Genomic DNA, 22,790 nt, shown 5'->3' on the forward strand with positions numbered 1-22,790 from the left:
TCTCCAATGCCGATGGTACCTACAATTGATCATCTACTTCTTGATGGTACCCAAATAAGTTTGGGTCCTCTCAAGTTAGGAGCAACATACTTAGGCAACGTCTTAGTATGAGTAGCGGGATGTTTTGCAATAGCAACCATAGAGGTACCATTACCATCATTTCTAAGCACATTATTATCAACAATTGAAATAGGCTTAGAAATATCACCTAGGGGACATAAATGAGCCATGTGTCCCCTTTTTCGGCATGAGTAGCACTTTCTCTTTGCTTGAGCCTTCTCTTCTTTGCTCATGTGGTGCTTCTCATTGCCTTGCCTCTCATGGATTACTTGAGCCTTCTTCTCAAGCTTGGTAGGACACTTAGAGGCAAAGTGTCCCATATTTCCACACTTGAAGCACTTGATGTGAGCATAATCTTTCTTATCATCTTCATTCTTACTCATCATCTTGGCATCTTGAGTTTGCATTGGATGCCTTGCCTTTCCACCCCTTCTTGTTTTCTTCTTCTTTATCATCAAATCACCACCATCTTCATGGTTGATCTTGATTTGAACTTGGGGTGTCTTCTCTTGCTCAACTTGTGGCTTTGGTTGAGGCTTCACTTGTTGCTTCACCAATTGCTTGGTTGGGCACATTGAGATAAGATGACCCCAAGTGTAGCACTTGAAGCACTTGACATGCTTGAGCCTCTCATCTTCTTTTATCTTCTTGAGCTTCTCAATGTTAGGGCAACCACTTGCAAAGTGTCCCACTTCATGACACCGGTAGCACATGGTATGAGAGAGCTTTCTTTGTTGTAGCTTCTTCATCTTTCTTTCTCTCTTTCTTGAGCCTTTTGTCATCTTCTTCTTGAAACCAAGGCCACACTTGTCGCCATAGTTTCTTTGAGTCTTCAACATATGCTCAAAGGTGACTTTTGAGTTGTAGCACCTCTCTAACTTATTGCTCAAATTCTTCACTTCATTTTTGAGCTCATTGTTCTCCTTCAAAAGGTTAGTCTCACAAGATATAGAAGTAGAACAAGCATCTATATGTGAAGAGCATGGCATATCTAATAAATCATCACAAGAGGTGGATACATGCTTCTTGCCTACATCACAAGGGTTAGCAACAATTTGTGATTTATCATTTGATCCATGTGACGAGCTCTCATTATTTTTAAGTTTCTTTGTAAACATTTTAATGAGAGAAGCATGTTGTTCTAATAATTCATCATGAGATACAAGTAGTGTCTCATGATTCAATTTTAGCTCATCATGTGAAGATTTATAAGCATCAAGTAATTTCTTATGTTCTTCACAAGAGTTCTTTAGAAATGAGTTTTCATTTTCTAATTATAATGTTTTAGCTTTCTCATTTTCTAAAGACATGGTTATGCTAGCAAGTCTACTAACAAGCTCATCATATGAATCAACATGATCAACCACATTATTATTTGTTACCTTGGTGTCACCTTGTGACATGAAGCAATGTGGTGATGTAGTTGGAGAGCTTGTAGTAGCATCTTCATCAAGGCTTGAGCATGAACCATCATCACCATCAAGTGTGCACGGGGTAGCATCATCACTTGCAACACTTGTGGCATCATCATCAACCTTGTCAAGTGAACTTGTGGTAGATCGATCATCATCATCATCATCACTTGACCATGAGGTGGAGCAATCTTCCACAATCACCAAATTGTGGTTATGCTCAACACACTCATGTGCCTCTATCTTGGACTCATCATCATCATCAGAGACTGTCCCATATTTCTCATTGAGATAACTCCAAATCTCATGGGCGGTCTTCATGTCAATGATCTCTCCAAATATACAATCATGCAAAGATCTATACATGATGTTAGTAGCTTGGATATCGAGATCTAGGCATTTCTCTTGTGCTTGAGTTAGATTATCTTCATCCAATACATGAGAAAAGCCTACATCTACCATCCACAACATTTGAGGGCAAATAAACTTAAAATTGCATATCATCCAATTTTTCCATCGTATAAAGTATGTGCCATAAAAAATGTATGGACAATCAACATCTAGCCCATAAGTCATCATCCTCTCGGGTCGGTGAAGACCACAAATGAGAGACCTAGCTCTGATACCACTTGTAGGGTCGAGATGGCGGACTAGAGGGGGGTGAATAGTCCTTTCTAAAATTAATTGCGTTGGCTAACCGAAACAAGTGTGGAATTATAACTATCAGTCTAGCCAAGACTATACCCCTCTATCTATGTTCTCTAGCACCTTCCAAAGATATTGATTAAGCAACAAAGGTGTCGGGCTAGCTAGAGCTCACCTAACCAATTCTAGGAGCAAGGTCACACAAACCTATACCACTAGTACTTTAAGCAACAAGAGAGCTCCTACACATGCTAGTAAGCAAAAGCACAAAGCCAACTAAGCTCACTAGCAATGCTCAATAACAAGGCAACCAATGCCAAATTAGAGAGCGCAAATACTTAGCTACATAAACTAAGCAAAGTGACTAACAAGGTTACACAAACCTAATTAGCCACGCAAGGGAGCTACTTCTATGCTACACAAGCAACAAGATACCTAGTACGCTACACAAGCTAACTGGTTACAAGAGCAACTACTCAAGCACAATGTATATGAAAGTAATTACAAGCTTATGTAGTGAGGATGCAAACCAACAGGAAGAACAAGGTTGACACGATGATTTTTCTCCCGAGGTTCACTTGCTTGCCAACACGCTATGTCCCCGTTGTGTCGACCGCTCACTTGGTGGTTCGGTGGCTAATTGGCATCACCCACCAAGCCTGCACGTCGGGCACCGCAAGAACCTACCCCGAAAGTGAGGGTAGCTCAATGACACGCTCAACTAGAGTTGCTCTTCGTGGCTCTCGCGGGGCGAGCGCAATGCCCCTCACAAAGCTCTTCTCCGGAGCACCGCACAAGCTTCTTGTGGGCTTCAACGGAGACCACCACCAAGCCATCTAGGAGGTGGCAACGTCCAAGAGTAACAAGCACCACCGGCTTGCAACTCGATCACCTAGTGCCACTCGATGCAATTGCACTAGAATCACTCTCTCACACAATCGAATGATCACTATCAAGTATATGTGAGATAGAGGGCTCCCAAGCAGTACTACACAAGCCACCAAGGCTCTAGTGTGCTCAGCTTCTAGCCCAAGGTCGACCATGGCTTCTATTTATAACCCCACGAACAAATAGAGCCGTTACCCCTTCACTGGGCAAAAGTCAGGACGACCGAACGCTCTGGTCTGATCGACCAGACGCTGGACCTCAGCGTCTAGTCATGCGATGCACGCCATGTGTCCCCTTCTTCAAACATAGTTCACCCGATCTCAACGGTCATCTGTCGACCGGACGCAGCAACCCTAGCATCCGGTTGTTTCTAATAAGGTACCAGACATGACCGGACGCGTCCGGTCGGTCGTGATCGGAAACACTACTCTGCCTACGTCATCACACGTCACCATGATCGGACGCATACGGCCAGCGTCCGGTTACTTCCAACGCTTGCGTCCGGTCGATCTCCGACGCCAGCCCGGTGACTGCCACTACTGATCGAACGTTGGAACCCAGCGTCTGGTCACTACGTGACCAGAGTCCAGTCCACTCTGTGGGACCCTATCTTTTCTATCTAGGGCACCGGTGGCACCGTTGGACTGTCCGCACTCTATGGACAGACACTCCGCCAGTGGAGTTACGAACCCTTCTCACCTCTGTTCCATCACCGAGTTGATCCACATCAACTCCAACTTCATCTCCTTTGGAAATGTGCCAGCACTACCAAGTGTACACCGCTAGTGTATGTGTGTTTGCATTTTCACAATCATTTTTCAAAGGATTAGCCACTCAACTTGCCACGCCACTCAATCCTAGCAACGATGCAAAGTTAGATCACTTACGTGGCACTAGATGACCGATATGCAAACAATTTGCCCCTCTTGATACTACGACCATCTATCCTAAACTCGGTCATCAACTTTTCTACACACCTATGACCGGTGAAATGAAATGCCCTAGGTTATACCTTTGCCTTGAGCATTCCATTCCATCTCCTCCAATGTCGATGCAACACATGCACCAATACAATCAACAATGATATGATCCACTTCATATCATCACATGATCATATTGGTTCATCGATCGTGACTTCACTTGCTTTTCACCGTTGCCTTCGTCCATCGGCGCTAAGTCTTGCTCAAGCTTCACCGCCACGTGGTCCATCGCTCCAAAGCCTCTGACTTGCCCTTCATGCTTGCAACCGGTCCATCAAGCCAAGTCTTGTCTTGATCTTCTCCACCTTGATCACATGACTCAATGTCTTGTCTCATGTGCAATGAGCTCCTTCATCATCACATGTGTGAGCTTTGCAATATCTCCAAGCCATTTTCACCTTCATGGCATATGTTGCTCACACATATATACCTATGGACTAATCACCTGTGTATCTCACATAAACACAATTAGTCCACCTAGGTTGTCACTCAATTACCAAAACCACACAAGGACCTTTCAGCGGCGGAGTTGCTCATGGTGGAGCGGGCGACCGCCACTGAGCGGGGGCTTGAGGCGGCGAAGGCCCACCTAGTGGAGATCGAGGCAGCACTGTAGAAGTCCCTAGCGGACATCAAGGTGGCACTCCAAAGTTCCCTGGAGACCCTAGAGGTGGAGCGGAAGGCCCTAGAGTCAGAGCGGAAGGCCCGGTGAGAGGCCAATTAGGAAGTGCTCGCGCTTTGGGGCCGGGTGATGGGGACAGAGGAGGCGAACGCCCGACTATGTGAGTAGGTGACTTGGTAGAAGGAGGGACTCTCCATCCTCGAGAACACCCGCCTCGGTACGTACCTTTTTTGTTTTTTGTTGTGTTGGTTTCTTCCTTTAGCTTGCTGCTAAGCTTTTCGCCCTTCTTCTAGAGCTAGGTGGAAAGGTGGAGTTGTTGGAGCGGGACCTGGAGACGGCCATGGCGATGATTGGTCGGAATGTGAAGGTGCTGGCCAAGTCCCTTGAAGAGCGACGTGCACTCGAGGGGGAACTTGACCAGATACGCAATGTTTCCCAGCTCATCGTCTCGGAGGTCTTCAGGTCGATGCCAAGTATCAATGCGCCCACCATCTGGCTAGAGGAGGTTTCGGATGAGGTTCAGGCCCTCATCACCGACGGGCTGTTCTATGGGATTTCGAGGGTGTTGACTTTGGTGGCGATGTACCACCCAGACCAGGACTTCACCACCATCTATAGCAGGTATGCCGATGGCTGGAGCATGGAGGACATCCACTCGCAAGGGGAGAGCTTGCTACCACACGCAAAGTTGGTGGCTGAGTAAGTCTCCACGTAGTGGGTGATGGATGCTCGCCATGCAAACATGGCTGAAGGCACATGTTAGGAGGACATCACCTAGCCTGTGGATGGCATGGAGCCTAGGTCAGAAGCGAATGTCACCCCACCTCCGACCGAGCTGAGCGTTGCTCAATCAGAGGACGAGTAGCCCCGACCCTCACCGGTCGAGCCGGTAGCCGATGTCGCCGGGGAGCCATAGTAGAAGTTTTTAGAGTAGAAATACTTTAGCAGATGTAAAAGATAATGTCATGGGGGAGCCCCTTGTGTAAGGTGCTTTTGTGTATTCATGAATATAGTAACTTTGTTTTTGTGATGGAACTACTTTGTTCGGGGAAGCTTGTCCCAACCGTTCCTTATATTTACCTTAGCATAACATTGTTTTTTATTCTTCTCTTTTTCGCACCTGCCCATTCGCACCATAGGCTGCAACCTTAAGAGCCCGAGCATGGCCTGCAAGGCTTAGTTTCTCATAACCGTCGGTAGAGGCAGGGTGCGATCGGTCGGAATATTTAAAGCAAAGTTACGTAAGGTAATTAAAGGAACGGACTACCCTTTCATTCAGAAAAAGTGTATTTATCATATGATAGTAAAAAGAGAGGTGGCATCGCACCCCTGTGGAGCCCCCGAGTGACCTAGGCTGAAAGTGTTTGGGCCAGGGTGATTTATAGGAGCAAATGTTAAGTGAAAAGACGGTAAGATTGAATTTTTAAGGGAAGAAATGATGTAACTATTCGATGTTCTAAGTGTTGGTGAGAACATCGGCGTTGTCGTCCTTCAGTTGGTAGGCACCTAGTTGGATCACCTTGGTCACCATATAGGGACCTTCAGTCGTCCAGATCCTTGCCCACCATGCCCCCTTTCTTGGCTGCTATCGCCTTGCCTTTTCCTTCCTTCGGCCCGCCGACCTATCGCAGAAAGAGCTTGAGGAGCTCGCAGTCCTTATAGAGGTGTTTGATAGAATTGGCGTGGTTGGTGCACGGGCTCTCCATGAGCTCATTGAAGTGGTCCGGAAGGCCCTGCTGGGGCTGCTTGCCCTTGTGATCAGGTGCGGCGACCAACGCGGAGTTGGCCGGTCGGTGACGATCTTTCTTGTTCTTTTGGCCCTCTATGTGGAGGGGCCCTCGTCTTGATCCTCGCGCTTGGCCTTGCCTTTGTCCTGGCCTCCGTTGAAGACCGCTCTGACCGCCTCCTTGTAGGAGGCGTGGTTTGTGGCGACGTCAAGCAGGTCACGGGTGGTATGGGGCTTTAGGCAGCCAAGCTTATGGATCATGGACTCGTAGGTTGTCCTAGAGAGGAATATGATGATGACGTCTATGTCGATGACATCAGGGAGGGAGTTGCATCTTTTGGAGAACCTGTGGATGTAATCCTGTAGGGGCTCGTTAGGCTCCTACTGGCAGCTCTTGAGGTCCCAGGAGTTCCTAGGGTGGGTATACGTCCCCTAGAAGTTCCCAACAAAGACCCTCTTGAGGTCCATCTAGTTGTGGATGCTATCGTGCGAGAGGAATTCGAGCCATGCTCAAACATGTTCCCCCACATAGATAGGGAAGTACTGAATGATGAAGTGGTTATCATCCACTCTACTGGCTCAGCAGGCGAGCTAGAAGTCTTCAAGCCATATACCAGGGTTTGTCTCCCCAGTATACTTGGTGATGTTGGTATGCGGTCGGAAGCACGGTGGGAACAATGCTCTCCGGATGCGTTGGCCAAAGGCCTATGGTCCAAGGCCATCTAGGCTGGGACTCCAATCGTTCGGCCGGCGACCGAGCCTAGGGTGCATTTCACCACTCCTCGCGATGGTTCGACCGGGGTCTATGTCACCTGCCCTCACTGTCGCTCGATGGATGTCATCATCATGCCAGGACCAACGCTGGTTGCTGATGACGCTGCGAGTGTCTTGGTTCGGCCTAAGCCACTCGCGTACATGCGGTCGGTGCGGAGCGAGCGCCAGGTCAGGCCAGGGCACAGATGCGGCCTCCTATGCCATGCTCAGTGACTATAGCGGTGAGTGGGTGTAGCGATTCGTCTGGTGCGTCCCCACTCCCCTAGTGGGGAGAGAGGCTGCAAGTCGGTGTTGCGATGCGGAGCTCTCTGCCTGTTGAACGTCGGTGATTTCCACCAGTCCCCGGAGGTTCCGGTGGATTGCCTATTCCTGGGGGTCATTCAGCTCGGGAAGGCTACGTAGAAGCATAGCCACAGCGACGATGTTCTAGCTAGCCCGAGTGAACTATGAGGGATCATCCCCCCATCCATGATGTTGCGTTGGACCTAGCAGGCATGACCCCGGGCGCTGCGAACCGAGTTATGCGCACGAAGCGCAGTGTGGTACGCCAAGCGCACCGACGTAGGTGGCGGCTAGTTCAGCCATAGTTGTCGTAGCTCCTCGTTGTGCTTTTGTGCGAGCGCGAGGGCCCTCGCATGAGGGTTCAGAGGGGTGTGAGTCTACAGGACTTCGCTACCACCAGCGGCTATCCCAGAGCGTTCGCCATAGTGCACTCCTAGGATGAACGATGGCTAGGTGCCACATCGCCGATGGTGGAGTCGTCGCTCTCGACATCGCCATCCATGAGGTCAAGGAAATAGGTGGGAGCATAGCTCACCATCCCCACGAATTCAGACATGAGAGGGGACGGCGCCAGCATCCTTCGAAGCCCCTAGGCATACGTGTCTACGGGGGACATGGGGCCATAGGGGAACCGATCACATGGCAGTCGCGGCAGGGGCAACGGGGTCCCTCCGGAGAATCGAGGAAAGATAGTAAAGAGCGAGTAAATAACAGTACGTACATTACTGATAGTGGGGTTTGAGCAGAGCATTTGCTCAGAATGAAGCGCAGGTGCCTCATCATTAGAGTCATGTGTCCCAGAGCCAATGGAGGGTGCCCCTCTAATGGGCGCCGGAACAAGTGTCTCCTCGCAGAGGTGTAGTACACCGAGCCAGTTGGTGATGAAGTTCAAGCTTCCAAAGAGGAAGGCTTGGGATGGCTCGAAGATGGGTGGAACCCACATCCCAACATGTGTGAGTATAGGAAACTCTAGCGAGCCGAAGCAAGTGATATCGCTTAAGCCCGCCATGGCAAAGATGATAGAAAAGTGGGCCATTTGATGACCAAAAGTGTGAACGTACAATGTCTTCCCCATGGACGGCGCCAACTATCGGTGCAGAAAATGACCAACACGTAAATACTTGTAGTTTTGATGTACGTTGTGATCGGATGTGGCCTAGCACTCAATGACACAGTGTTTATACTAGTTTAGGCAACATGCCTTACGTCCAGTTTGAGTCGGTTGGTGACTTTATTCCTGAGCTTAGGTGCTCGAAGTTTGTTGTGGGGTTACAAATGGAAGGGAGAAAGATGTGGGGTATAAGAGGTCCAGTCAGACAATGGTCTGAAGGGCCAAGAGTGATGGGGGCTCTGCTATGTGCTAAGTGTTTGAACGGTTGTTGTTCATTGGGATTCTTGGTCGTTCGGATCGTGTGTGTTGTTCGAGTTGTTGTGGATTGATCCCCTTTTGGGAGAAAGCGCATCCCCTTTTATAGATAGAGCGGATGGCCTTACAAGAGAGAGAGAGAGATAGAGTACATATGCTAAGTCTTATTGCCCACGCCATCGGGTATAAGATGATTGTAGGTACCCATAACACTGTTAATGTCAGATGCATGTGGGAGGTTGCGTCGTCTTCTTCTGGTATGGCAGATGTCGGTGCCTGCCATACTATTGATGCCTAGTGACATGCAAGGGGTTTTACCGTGCTCGTCCGGTATGGGAGTTTTGCGAGCGCCCACAACACTATAGGAAAAATGTCGGCACCCACAACACAGCTTGGATTATGACATGCCTAGAAGGTTGCAGGGCACTCTTCTGACATGTCCTATCGATACTATCCTATGAGTGTATAGGGTACGGTCCTTGGTATTATGGTTGACTTGAGTGCCCTGCTTTACTTGCTCCGTTCGTTTCCTAGTCCTCACTGAGCGAACGTCCCTGGTAGGTTGGTCCTAGTTGGAGAAGAGCTATAAGCAGGGGTTTGGTACGTCCCCGGTCAGAGATGTGGGTCTGAATTTGAAGTGGTGTTGTCTGGGCCTTTCGGTCAGAGGGGCGGGCCGGAGTCAAAAGCGAGCGTTGTTCCTCCTTGGCCAGGCCTTCCAGTTAGAGAGACGGGCCAGAGTCAGAAGTGAGCATTGTTCCTCCTTAGCGAGGCCTTTTGGTTAGAGATTGGATCATCCTTCTGGCCTATCATTTAGGTATTTTGGGCCAGCCTAGGAGTTTGTGCGTTGTTCGCAACATCATCCGCTGGGCCAAGCTTTTGCTAGGAAGCCAGTCCATGAGGGACCCCGAGTTTATGAACCCGACAGTAGGGAAGGGTAGGAGGAAGAAGAAGCGACTCAAGGGGGACATTGACGCTATGAGAGGGTACGATGAAGACATGTACGGAGGGGGAGACTTCAACGAGACCCATGGCAGGAATCTTTACTCTATTTGCAAAGAATCTGGTCACAAGGCTAGCAGACATAGAAGACAAGGGCAGCGGGTGCTTTCATATTGTGTTCGTATTGCATAACAGGTAGTTCAAATTTTGTAATGCTACATAATGTTAATTTGAATATTGTCAATTTGAATACTCTAACCCTTTGTTTATCAATTTGCAATAGGATAGTACCGATAGGACACTCTCTCATGGGGGAAGAAGAGAAGGACTCATCTTACTATCTAGTTTAAGCGAAACCTAGGAAAGGTCCATAGCCGACAAGTCGGCACATGTATCGATCGATCAACCATACACTCTGCAGAGGTTTTACATAACCACAAGATCTGCCTTCTTCGCTGACCGTCGTCAACTGGGCTGATTCCGGCCGCTTGCTAGCCTAGGATAATGCCACTCTACCATTCAGCCCTGGTACACCCCATGTCTAGTCTGGGGTGGCTGAAACTGTGAGTCATGAGCCGGGTCCACAAGGTCTCCATGAAATCTTGGAAGGGTGTGGGGGAAATCCTCCGTGCCCCGTACCTCCTTACATTGTCCACTATCAACCTAGCAGTAGTGGCAATATCCTACCAAGTAGTCTGGCCGTCCCGCACCATATAGGGCGAGTGGTACGTAAGGCTTCTCGGTGAATCTGAGTACTAGTAAGTCCTTAGGGATGACCAAGCCAGAATGTCTTCATCAGGGTTTCCATTTATCGTGCCACCACAGCACCTCTATCCCGAGCTCCTCCCATCATAGGTTCACACCCAGGACCATCTCGTATACCACTTACCCACCACAGGTATCCATTTCCAGGGGTGCCCAGGTAGCACCCCATGGCAAGACTTGCCCTAGGTTCATCATGTACTCCAACTTGGTCGACTCAACTCTTACCCTCCACGCACCCAAGTCACACACGCAGCACTCTCTCCATAGTCCAGTTATCACCAGTTTCCACCACGCATCAACGTAGTACAAGCATAGTAGAAGTAATAAGCAATATAGCAGCAAGCGTGTGTCTAGCCTAATAGCAGGGTGAGCAGGGGTAAGGTTGCGTCAAGGTAAAGGCCATCAAGAAAGCATACTACCATGCAGGTCCTATCACAGTGTGATTACATCTATAAAGTAAAGCAATAGCAGTTCTATATTAGCCATGCGTAATAGGTGCTATGAGATTGGATGGGATGTGGCACCTTCAGTGTAGTCATCTCCGTACTCCTCACGGTACTCATGATCCTCGTCCATCTGGTTCTCCTCCGAGTCTGCATCGATCGCATTATAGTCGCGTTAGCGACGTCTATAGAATAGCACAAAGAAGCAATGAAAATTCAAAAGAGCCAAATGCACTTAAACATGGGTTCATTGCGTAGAGCTTGATTTTAGATGAATTTTGGTTCTGGTTTCATATTTTTCTGAGGTCATATGAATTAGTTATGAATTTCCGAAGTTTATATCATTTCTGAAAATAGAAAAGGCAGAATTAATTCTGGGCTGACACGTGTCATGCTGTGACTGGTCCACGTGACATGCTGACGTCAGCATGACATCAGTGTCTTGGTTCCGAGCTGATAGGTGGGGTCCAGCTGACGTCAGCAACGTCATCAGTTCCGACAGGTGGGTCCAAGGGCTCTTGGGTCACTGACATGTGGGTCTGGTCAAAGTCAATGTCAGTCAACAGTGAGTCAATGGTCAACGGTCTACGGTCAACGGTCAGGGTCACTGACGTGTGGGGCCAGGGCTGCTGACGTCAGCAGCTAATGTCATCGTGACGTCAGCATGATGTCACCCTAGCTGTGTTGGCTTCTGACGTGTGGGTCCTGCGTGACGTCAGCACCTGACATGTGGGTCCAGAATGTCCGTGCTACTGACATGTGGGGCCAGGTCAATGGTCAACATTGACCAGTCAACGGTCAACATGGGCCGGGTCTCAAAACGGGCTTTGGTGGGCTCGGGTTGGGCCGGTCTGGGCCGGGCTGACCCGGACACATGGCAGGCTATGACGCAGCCACGTCACAACCTTGGGCCCCCACTGGGCTGTGGTCTTCAGCTGTGGGCGTGAGCATGGCTCACGGTGGACCAAGAGGCGCTGGTCCATGGACCACAGACAGGTCTACGGTGGATCGAGTCCACCCTTCTTCTCTCAGGCACGGTCCATGTGCACCGGGTGCATGCGTGGGTGGCCGGCGAGGGTGGTTTTCCCCTGTTTCTCCCGCGGCTGTGCTCTTGCTGGCGGCGAGCTCGCTGGTGAGCCTCCGTGGCGGCGCTAGTGCGCAATTGATACGGGTGGAAGCTCCGCTGAGCCTCGGCGTCTTCATTGGTGGGATTCACACGGCGTGCGGGGTCCCGTGGTGTGCCGGCCACGGCGGCGGTCGTCTGGGCATGACGGCGGCGTCGGTGAGGTGGCTACTCGGAGAAGCGTCCCGGTGGGGCATGTAAGCTTCTACGGGTCCGTGGGGACACGGTGAGGGCGTCCAGGGCTCAAGGCAGGGCTTCAGGTTTCTAGGTGGCCGGTAGGGGCTCCCCGGCGGCCACGGCGACATGGTGACGACGGCGAGGCGCGTGGGTACACTACGAGGCTCCGGTGGGGTGGTCATGGCGTGGTCACGGGTGTGCGCGTGGGTGCGTGTGTTCCCAGAGGCCGAAGACGGCCCTGGCCTATGCGCTCCTAGTGTGGAGCACCATGGCCAACACGGTGAAGTCCGGCGGTGGGCAGGGAGAGACCGGGAGGGGGGCTCACAGTTGGTATCGGAGCCACACTTGACCATAGGATGAAACCCTTAGGAATGGACGATAGAATGGGACGTGAACAACCCTTCTTTCGGTTATATACCGACCCTGCATTTACTTTTATGCAAGGCTTATCTATTATTGACCTGCTAACACCTATTCCTTAAAACATGTAGATGGCAACGAACATCGACTGGCCGCCTCTAGGACCGCTACCTTTGGACCACGCTGTGGGGGTATTAACCCCTATACCCTTACGGCTAAGCTTGGGCTGGCCCGGATTGATGGGTTTGGCCCACCCGAAAGACGACGTGCGGCCCAGTTAACCTGATCGGAGTCCCGCACAAGGAATCAAGACGGATTTGGTGACCAAGCAGGATCCTAGTCGGTTAGAATAGGAATCCTTATCCGGCCACATATGGCAATTGTAACTAACTAGGATTAAGTTTCCAGATCTGTAACCCTGTAAGGCGGGCAGGGGACCCCTCTAAAAATCATCTCTCATTGACATACATCAATACAAATCAGACGCAGGACGTAGGTATTACGCCTTCTTGGCGGCCGAACCGAGATAAAACCTCGTGTCTGTCTTGCATCACCGTCTTGTTTGGGGCTTGCGCACCTGTCTGCCGATAATCTACTACCTTGGGCATACCCCTAGGTAGACTGCCGACCATATTTTGTCGATAGTGGCGCGCCAGGTAGGGGGTGTGCGTACTGCTCTCCAAGCAAACAAGACGGTCATCATCTCTGGCTCCATGGCTACGCCCAACGGCCTCACGTTCACCGTCGGCCAGATCACCTAGACCACCGGCTCCGACGACTCCATCGCCATGACCACGGAGGAGACGTGGATTCAATCTGCGCCGACTACTACTTCACCTACATCGACTATGGCTCCGACCACGGTGAACACAGCTCCGACCACGGCGAACACGGCTCTGACCACGGTGAACACGGCTCCGACCACGATGGGTATGGCTCCGACCACGATGGATCTGGCTCTGACCACGGCACATCTGGCTCCGACCATGCCCACAGCCACGCCGACAACCCGCCATCCGCTTCCTCACTACAGAGGAAAGCAGATCGACAACACCGACCTGCTCGACTCCATCGATCGGGTCGGCATCAAACTCGCTGAAACCCTAGCTCTGGAAAGTATGATTCAAAGCCAACCTAATGAGCAGGTAACAGCTCCCCACAATAGATCTACCCGACCAGCTCAGACCAGTCGTCCTACGTGACTTGGAACAGATCTCATGGTCGTATCTACTCCTGAGGGGCGCCTCGCTCGTCGCCAGCCAGCTTTCGCGACGAGTCTCCGACTCTGCGAGTACGAAGTCCCGATGGAGAACCACCAGGTCCAGCCCTACAGCCTGCAAAACGCTGCCTCCAGCTACGCGTACAATCTACGACGCCGCTCGGATCTGTGTCCTATACACCGATCTCAGTCGAAGCCATGCAACATCGTCAACATGGTCCGGATTGAAGATTATCAAGAAGGATCCGTCCACACGGTCCGAGAGGGCGACTCCAGCTCCTCATCCGGCATCGCATCCAACGCATCTGTCCACACTGAGCTTCAGCGTCACGAAGATGAAGACGTCAAATACGATCTGGATCTACCAGACCACGCCCCGGGTTTCCCCCAATTTCCGTCTTTCCCGCCAAGACGAGGGGATTTGATCCATGTTGTCAGCATTGACGAGCTGCCAGCAGTTGGCGAAACAAAACAAGAAAAGAATGCACACGAAGCACGCAACATTGACCGGTTTAATCGCCGGCAAATCAAAGCTAAAGCAGACCAGGAGGCACGACGCATAAGGGTCCAACCACGCGACCTCAACAATGCTTTCGACAGGGTGGGGGACAAACAAGTCTTCAAGACCCCAAGCGCCAACGTAGCCGTCGCCATGGCGATAATGCAGCGGCTGCCCAACACTCCCAAGACCCAAGTAGTCCGTGATGACATACAAGCTTATCTGACGGCTGCTATGGCTTAGACCGCAGAGATGAATCAAGCCCGGGCTCCATCCATTTCAGTTGAATCAAGCCACAGCCACCAATACTCAAGTCGCTCATAGCCGCTCAATCGATGTGGCTCGCACAACAACGACCCGTCGGATGACCGTCAAGGCGGAAACGGTGGTCATGATGGTGGTCGGGACGAAAACCGCCGCCGGGAGGATAACCGCCATGACGTTCGAGGTGACAACCGCCGAGATAACCACCACGACATTTGAGGTGACAACCACCAAGATAACCACGACGATCGCCATGATAACCACGGTCGCAGGGCTAATCCAGATGGCAATCGAGATCGCCGCGATGGCAATAACAATCTCCGCCATTACCTCGGTGGACGTGATCTGCGTGCTCGCATCAACCAGAGAGCCAACGATCGTGCATCCCATGAAAGCTATCGCCGTATGGAGTATGACACCGCCCATGGCCCGCCGAGTCTGAAGCAGTTCACTCCACACCTTCGCCAAGTCATATGGCCCAAGAATTTCAAGCTCGAGAAACTTCAGAAGTATGACGGCAAGGAAAACCTCGAATTATGGGTCATGCTCTACGAAACTACGTGCCGATCAGCCATGGCTGACGAGCACGTCATGTCTAACTACTTCCCAGTCGCTGTTGGTCATGCAGGTCACCAATGGTTGGTTAGCTTGCCGCCGAACTATTTTGACTCTTGGCAGGAGCTCAAGCAGGCCTTCATCGACAATTTCATCGCTACTTGTGAACAACCCGGCAACAAGTACGATCTGCAACGGATCCGAGATCGGAAAGACAAACCACTGCGCGAGTACGTTCGGCGTTTCTCGGAGATGCGCATCAAGGTCCCGTCAATCTCTGACAACAAAGCAATCGAGGCTTTCGTCACCGGCCTCCGCTTCCACGACGCCCTAAGAGACAAGCCCTCCGGAAGAGACCTGAATCAGTCACAGCGCTCTTGGCCACCGCTAAGAAATACGCGGACGCTGACGACACTAAAAAGATAATCGTTGAAGAAGCAGCAAGGTTTCCACGCTCCGACCACCCTCCACACCACGACGATTACCGCGGCAATCGTGGTCGGAACGACAGTTTTAACCGCCGCAACCAGCGCAACGACTCCCGCGACCACCGTGACCAACGTAATCATCGGCGCAACCGCCGTGACGATTACAGGAGCAAGCGTGCTCGGGAAGATGACGACGAGGTCAATACCGTGAAAAAGGGCGGCGGACGTCGTAACTACGAGGACGACTACGCCAAAGCATTGAAGGGGCCCTGCCAGCTCCATCCTAAGTCGAACCACACCATGGAGAATTGCCGCGTCCTCAAGACTGTCTACTCGCATCAACAGGCTTTGGATACGTCCGACAAGCCTAACGACGCGGGGGAACAGCGCAACGAGGACAACGACGACGACGATGCAGACCCTCGTCATAAATACGTCAAGCCGACTGATCGCGTGCACACCATCATCGGCGGCAAGGTGTCCATTGAGACCAAACGAGAACGCAAGCTGCTCGCCCGCGCTTGCTTGAACATGGCAAACACCGACAACCTTCTCACCGATCCGCGGCTTCCTCCGTGGTCTCACCGTGAAATCTACTTTAGCAGGAAGGACCAATGGGCCGCCATACCTAAGCCAGGGCGTTTTCCCCTGGTCCTCGATCCTTGTATCAACAAGGTTCAGTTCGACAGGGTACTGATCGATGGCGGCAGCTCCATTGATATACTATTCAAGAACAGCCTGCCCGCCCTAAAAATATCCAAGGCGGACCTGAAGCCATACGAGGCACAGTTCTGGGGCGTTCTCCCCGGACAGTGCTCTACACCTCTCGGGCAGATCATGCTACCTGTGCAATTCGGGACCCCAGACCACTTCCGTACTGACTACGTCAACTTCGTGGTCGCTGACTTCGATGGCACCTACCATGCTATTCTTGGTCGACCGTCGCTCACCAAGTTCATGGCCATACCTCATTACAGGTATCTGGTGCTCAAGATGCCTACCGAGAAAGGAGTTTTAACCCTCAAGGGCAACGTATACGCAGCTTATACCTGCGAGGACGACAGCTTCAAAATAGCAGAGGCCCATGACCTCTCTATTCGCATGGGCGAGACCATGCTCAACGCTAAGAAGACCTCGGCCGACCACCTGGAGATCCCAGAGCATGAGGCTCCGCGCAAGAACATTAGGTCCAAGGAGCACAAGACGATCCAGCTGGTCGATGGCGATCCCAGCAAAACGGCCCTCATCGGGGCCAACCTGGATCCCAAATAGGAAGACGTGCTCGTCAGGTTCTTGAGGAGCAACGTGGATGTGTTTGCATGGAAACCTTCCGACATGCCCGGTGTACCTCGGAACTTGATTGAGCACTCCTTAAATGTCAACAGCAAGGCCAAACCAATCAAGCAGAAGCTACGACGGTTCGCTCGCGACAAGAAGGAGGCGATTAGGGTAGAAGTTACGCGGCTTTTGGCAGCCGGATTTATCAAAGAAGTGTATCATCCGAAATGGTTAGCCAACCCGGTTCTTGTACGCAAAAAGAATAATGAATGGAGAATGTGCGTTGATTACACTGAATTCAACAAACACTGCCCTAAGGACCCCTTCGGCTTACCTTGCATAGATGAGGTCGTAGATTCAACCGCCGGTTGCGAGCTACTCTCCTTTCTCGATTGCTACTCTGGTTATCACCAGATCGCTCTCAAAAAGGATGACCAGATCAAGACATCTTTCATCACGCCTTTCGGCGCCTACTGCTACATGACTATGTCGTTCGGGCTCAAAAACACCGGAGCTACCTACCAACGCGCTATACAAGCCTGCCTCAACGACGAGATAAAAGACAGCCTCGTCGAGGCTTACGTTGACGATGTAGTTGTCAAAACCAAGGAAGTACGTACCCTTGTTGACAATCTGGAATGCACCTTTGCAGCCCTCAATACGTTCCAGTGGAAATTAAACCCAAAGAAGTGTATCTTTGGCGTTCCTTCTAGCATACTGCTCGGCAACGTCGTCAGTTACGACGGCATATGCCCTAACCCAGAGAAAGTCAAAGCTGTCTTAGACATGAAGCCCCCAAAAAAGGTGAAAGATGTCTAGAAGCTTACCGGATGCATGGCCGCTCTAAGCCGTTTCATATCAAGATTAGGAGAAAAAGGGCTACCGTTCTTCAAACTGCTCAAAGCATCCAAGAAGTTTGAGTGGTCGGGGGAAGCAGACGCTGCCTTCACACAGCTAAAAGAATACCTCACATCACCTCCGGTACTTACTGCTCCTAGAGAAGACGAAACTCTCCTACTTTACATTGCGGCAACCGATCGGGTGGTTTCCACTACAATGGTGGTCGAGCGCGACGAGCCGGGCCACGCCTACAAGGTACAGTGGCCAATTTATTTCATTAGTGAGGTACTCAACGAATCCAAGACTAGGTACCCACAGATTCAGAAACTGCTCTACGCCATACTGATAACATCCCGAAAGTTGAGACATTACTTCAACGGATATCGTGTGGTGGTCATGACCGAGTATCCATTGGGAGACATCATTCGCAATAAGGATGCGAACGGGCGCATCGTCAAATGGGCAATGGAGCTATGCCCCTTTTCCTTGGAATTTGCAAGCCGTACTACAATCAAGTCTCAGGCACTCGTCGATTTCATCATCGAGTGGACAGACTTAAGCACGCCTGCCTCTCTGGGATCCGACGAATATTGGACGATGTACTTCGATGGTTCTCTCAACATTGACGGTGCGGGAGCAGGAGTTCTTTTCGTGTCACCATCCAATGAGCAGCTCCGGTACGTCCTCAGGATTTATTTCCCAGCATCTAATAACGCCGCCGAGTATGAAGCATGCCTGCATGGTTTACGCATTGCGGTTGAGCTTGGTGTTAAACATCTCTATGTCTACGGAGACTCAGCTCTGGTCATCAACCAACTCAACAAGGACTGAGACACGACCAGCGAAAAGATGGACGCATACTGCAAATTGATAAGAAAGCTAGAAGGCAGGTTCTATGGCATCGAGTACATACATGTGGTCCGGGACAAGAACCAGGCAGCGGATGTGTTGTCAAAGTTAGGATCATCCCGAGCCAAAATCCCACATGGCGTATTCGTCCAAGACCTGCTCACGCCTTCCATCGAAAACAAAGATTCTACGGTCGACAAAGCTCCAGACCAGTAATTAGTGGCTACGGTTCCGGCAACAAGCACAACCGAGCCGCTTCCGGCCACTCATGAGCCAGACTAGAGGACACCTTTCATCAAGTACTTGACAGATGGTAGCGGTTATACTGATCGAACAGAAAATGAGCGACTGATGCGTCGTAGTAAGCAGTATCTGCTCGTCGATGGCAAGTTATGGCGCAAAAACGCAAAGGAGGAAATCTTGATGAAGTGTATAACCCAGGAGGAAGGTGAGCATCTCCTGGACCAAATCCACTCTGGCTCCTATGGCAACCACGCGGCCTCAAGAACACTGGTCGGTAAGGCTTTCTGAGCAGAGTTCTATTGGCCATCAGCAGTAGCCGACGTAGAGAAGCTAGTCCGCCGTTGTGAGGGTTGTCAGTTCTTCGCCAAGAGAATCTATGTACCAGCACATGAGATCCAGACGATTCCAGCCTCTTGGCCCTTCGTGTGCTGGGGACTGGACATGATTGGGCCTTTCAAACCGGCTCCTGGGAAATTTACATGCGTCTTCGTGCTAATTGACAAATTTTCTAAGTGGATAGAATACATGCCTCTAGTACAGGCATCCTCAGAGAAGGCTATCACGTTCCTCGACCAGGTCATCCACCGTTTCGGCATACCCAATAGCATCATTACTGATCTGGGTACTCAGTTCACCGGGAATGCTTTTTGGGACTTCTGCGATGAAAGGAGCATAGTAGTAAAATACGTCTCGGTGGCGCACCCTAGGGCTAATGGACAAGTCGAGCAGGCAAATGGCATGATCTTGGATGCACTAAAGAAGAGGATGTACAGAGAAAACGACAAAGCTCCCAAAAGATGGCTCAAGGAGTTACCAGCCATGGTCTGGGGCCTCCGAACTCAGCCCAGTCGTAACACCGGCGTCTCACCATACTTTATGGTTTATGGCGCTGAGGCAGTCCTCCCACCAGATATAGCTTCCAGATCAGCACGGGTAGAGAACTTCGATGAGGGCAAGGTCAATAAAGTACGGGAGCTAGAAGTCAACAGCGCAGAGGAGAAAAGGCTCGATTCTTGTGTACGCACGGCCAAATACCTTACTGTTTTGCATAGGTACTACAACAAGAACGTTAAAGAGCATTTCTTCGTGGTCGGGGACTTAGTCCTGAAGTGGAAGACGAACCAGGCTGGTGTCCACAAACTCGCAACCCCATGGGAGGGACCCTTCATGATCAAGGAAGTCACACGTCCAATGTCTTACAGGTTAGCTCACCTGGACGGCACGGACATACCAAACTCGTGGCACATCGACAAGCTTAGACATTTCTATGCTTAACTACTGAGATATGTACTCTACTTGTATTTTCGATTTACTTTAAAGCAATTATGATTTCTCCGACCACTCTAATGTGTCACTCCGAATTTTATGGTTATTCTAACAAGCCGACCACCACTCCTTCTATGGTTTTCGGAGCAGGTCCTGTCTCCGGTTCCTCCCAACACGTGCATGGGATCCGCTCTCTACGTTGCGGGTGATCGGCAGGTCCCCCCTGGTTTGACTTGTCCACGTCCATGTGTGCACAGGTCATAGTACCTCACACTCCGACCACATGCCAAACTAGGGCCGCACAAACTCTTCGGGATGATGTGTCGAGCAAAACGGTACAACTAAATAGAACATTAACTCGTTCCCACTTAGTTACACCAACAAAAAATTTCAAGCTTAAATACGTTTTGTATAAAGCAAACAAGCTTATAATGATATACAGTTACATTATTACAAGCTTGCCTGAAGAGGCTCCAGTTTACAATAACACAACTATGTCCTCCTTCTACAGCTCTAAGCCTATTACATTGGCTGGTCAAGGCGCATGGCATTTACTGCTCGCCGCCTCTGATACCCTACTCGAGTCTCGGGGACTCTTGCGCTAGTCGAGCTGAAGGGGATGGCCCCACCGGTGCCTGGCTGGTCGAGACCGCAGGCTTCGTTGGTTGGCTTGCAGCTGATGGCATTTCAACGTGGGCACTAAGTGGGCACTGTCGACGAAATATGGTCGGTAGTCTACCTAGGGTAGTAGGTGGATACCCTGGCACCACGAGCCTGGTAGTAGGTGATGCAGGCACATGGTGCCAGGGTCTAAAAAGAAATTTCCGCTGACGTTAAGAATCCAATTGCCGTACAAGCAAAACCAGATGCACCGGCAGGTGCATCGTACCGACGTAGTTCCCGAGCTTGCTGGAAGGTGAAGTATAAGCCTTGTAGCAAGGTCTAAAGAAATGTCTCTCAACTGTATGTGAGTACAAATCACATGTAGCCGAGGAGAGCAAACTCCAAGTAGTGGTCGGGAGAATCCCCGAGCACAGTAGTGGTCATGGCATTTACTGAGTATGGTAATGGTCGGAAAAGTCACCGTGGTCGGAGTAGTCCCTAAGCACGGGAGTGGTCTGGTCAGTACCTGAACACAGTAGTGGTCTGGTCAGTACCCGAACACAGTAGTGGTCTGGGCGATCCACTATCGCGTGCGCCACTTGTACTATTATTTGTTGTATTTATTTGCGCCTTACTCTGCCAAGTCCAATCTGACACGTCTGGTCAAAAAAGCAAACAGGTATAGCACGACATTCTGCCCTCTTACTCTTTCTGGCAAACTATCGCTTGGCACCTGTATGGAGGTGCGTCAGTGTGGGCCCTCTCACTGTATCAATGAAGAGGCGCGTACACTGTAAACGAAGGGGCGCGTTTATTGGCATAGATCTCGAGGTGGTGTGAACAACCGTCCGCTGCGCGTGCGCACGTCTCCCAAGAATCTCGGGCGGACGAAACGACAGAACCCTTTGTTATTTATAATGTAGATCTGGGAAGTTACTGACACCTTTCCCCATTATCATTCGCCGCCGCAACCTTCGTCTTCCTCTTGCCAAGCCCTATTCCTCCGATAATCACCGCCAACCCCTTCGCCACCACATCCACCCCCTTAGAAAGGATAGACTAATGGCGAAGAGAGACGCCCAGAAGAAAGGCGGAGTCATGGCGAAGGAGTGGTGGAAATCGTGGAGCAACGAGCAGACCATCGAAGACCTCGTCGCCATGGGGGTGCTCCACAACAAGGCACTCGCTGGATGGCGCGCGCCGGAAGGAGAAAGCTTCCCCGATCCACAACCAGGTGAGATTGTGGTTTTCGAAGATTTCTTCAAACGGGGTTTTGGGATTCCAGTGCACCCTTTCCTTCAGGGTCTCTGCTTGTATTACGAGACTGGGATTTGTAATCTGCATCCCAACTCGATTCTTCTTGTCTCCACCTTCATCCATCTTTGCGAGGCTTATGGTGGCTTCCAGCCCCATTTCGACCTTTCGCCACTTGTTCTGTCTTCGGAAGAAAGGGAGCGGTGGCTCGAAGATCGCCGGAGGCGTCTACCTGAACCTACGTGACGGCATGAAGGCTCAATACTTGCACTGCCCCTGGAACACCTCACTGGACGAGTGGTACAAGAAGTGGTTCTACATCCATGAAGAGCCGAACACCATCACCCTGTGCGACGTGGGGCTAATTCCAGAGAAGAAGAATAGCTGGTCGGAGAAGCCCAAGAACTTGGAGCAGATCGCCGAACTGCTCGGGATGATCCCGTGGGGAAGGCTTGATGGCCCAAGCGTGGTCGGCAACTTCATCGCCGAAGAATCCAGCCCTGCCAGAAGAGGATTCATCCTAGCTTCGAGTACCAAGGAGGCACTGATCCAACGAGGACTAGGAAGGAGCAGCTCAACAAGATGGAAATCAAGGCTAGGATTGGAGAGCTGTTCAACCTGGCCGATCCCAATTATGTCGGGCTAAACACCATCGAGCACGCCTTCAAGCTGGCTCGACCTCCCCCAAAGGTATATGATGCCTCCTTTTAACTGTAGAGTCATGTTGTACCCCGAAAATAAATGTTTGTCCACGTTTTGTGTCTCAGTGTAATGGTCGTGACCGAGCAGTAGTGTTCGTGTTGCCTCCCCCCAGTGTAGAATGGCCGCAAGCTACTGGCCCAGCCGCCCAGACCAGCGCCAGGACCGACGACGTCCACTGGGTGGTACTCGAGACTGTAGAGGACGCATCGACCAGAGCCGCTGGCAAGC

This window comes from Miscanthus floridulus, chromosome 13 (assembly GCF_019320115.1).
Source record: "Miscanthus floridulus cultivar M001 chromosome 13, ASM1932011v1, whole genome shotgun sequence".
Taxonomy (NCBI): Eukaryota; Viridiplantae; Streptophyta; class Magnoliopsida; order Poales; family Poaceae; genus Miscanthus; species Miscanthus floridulus.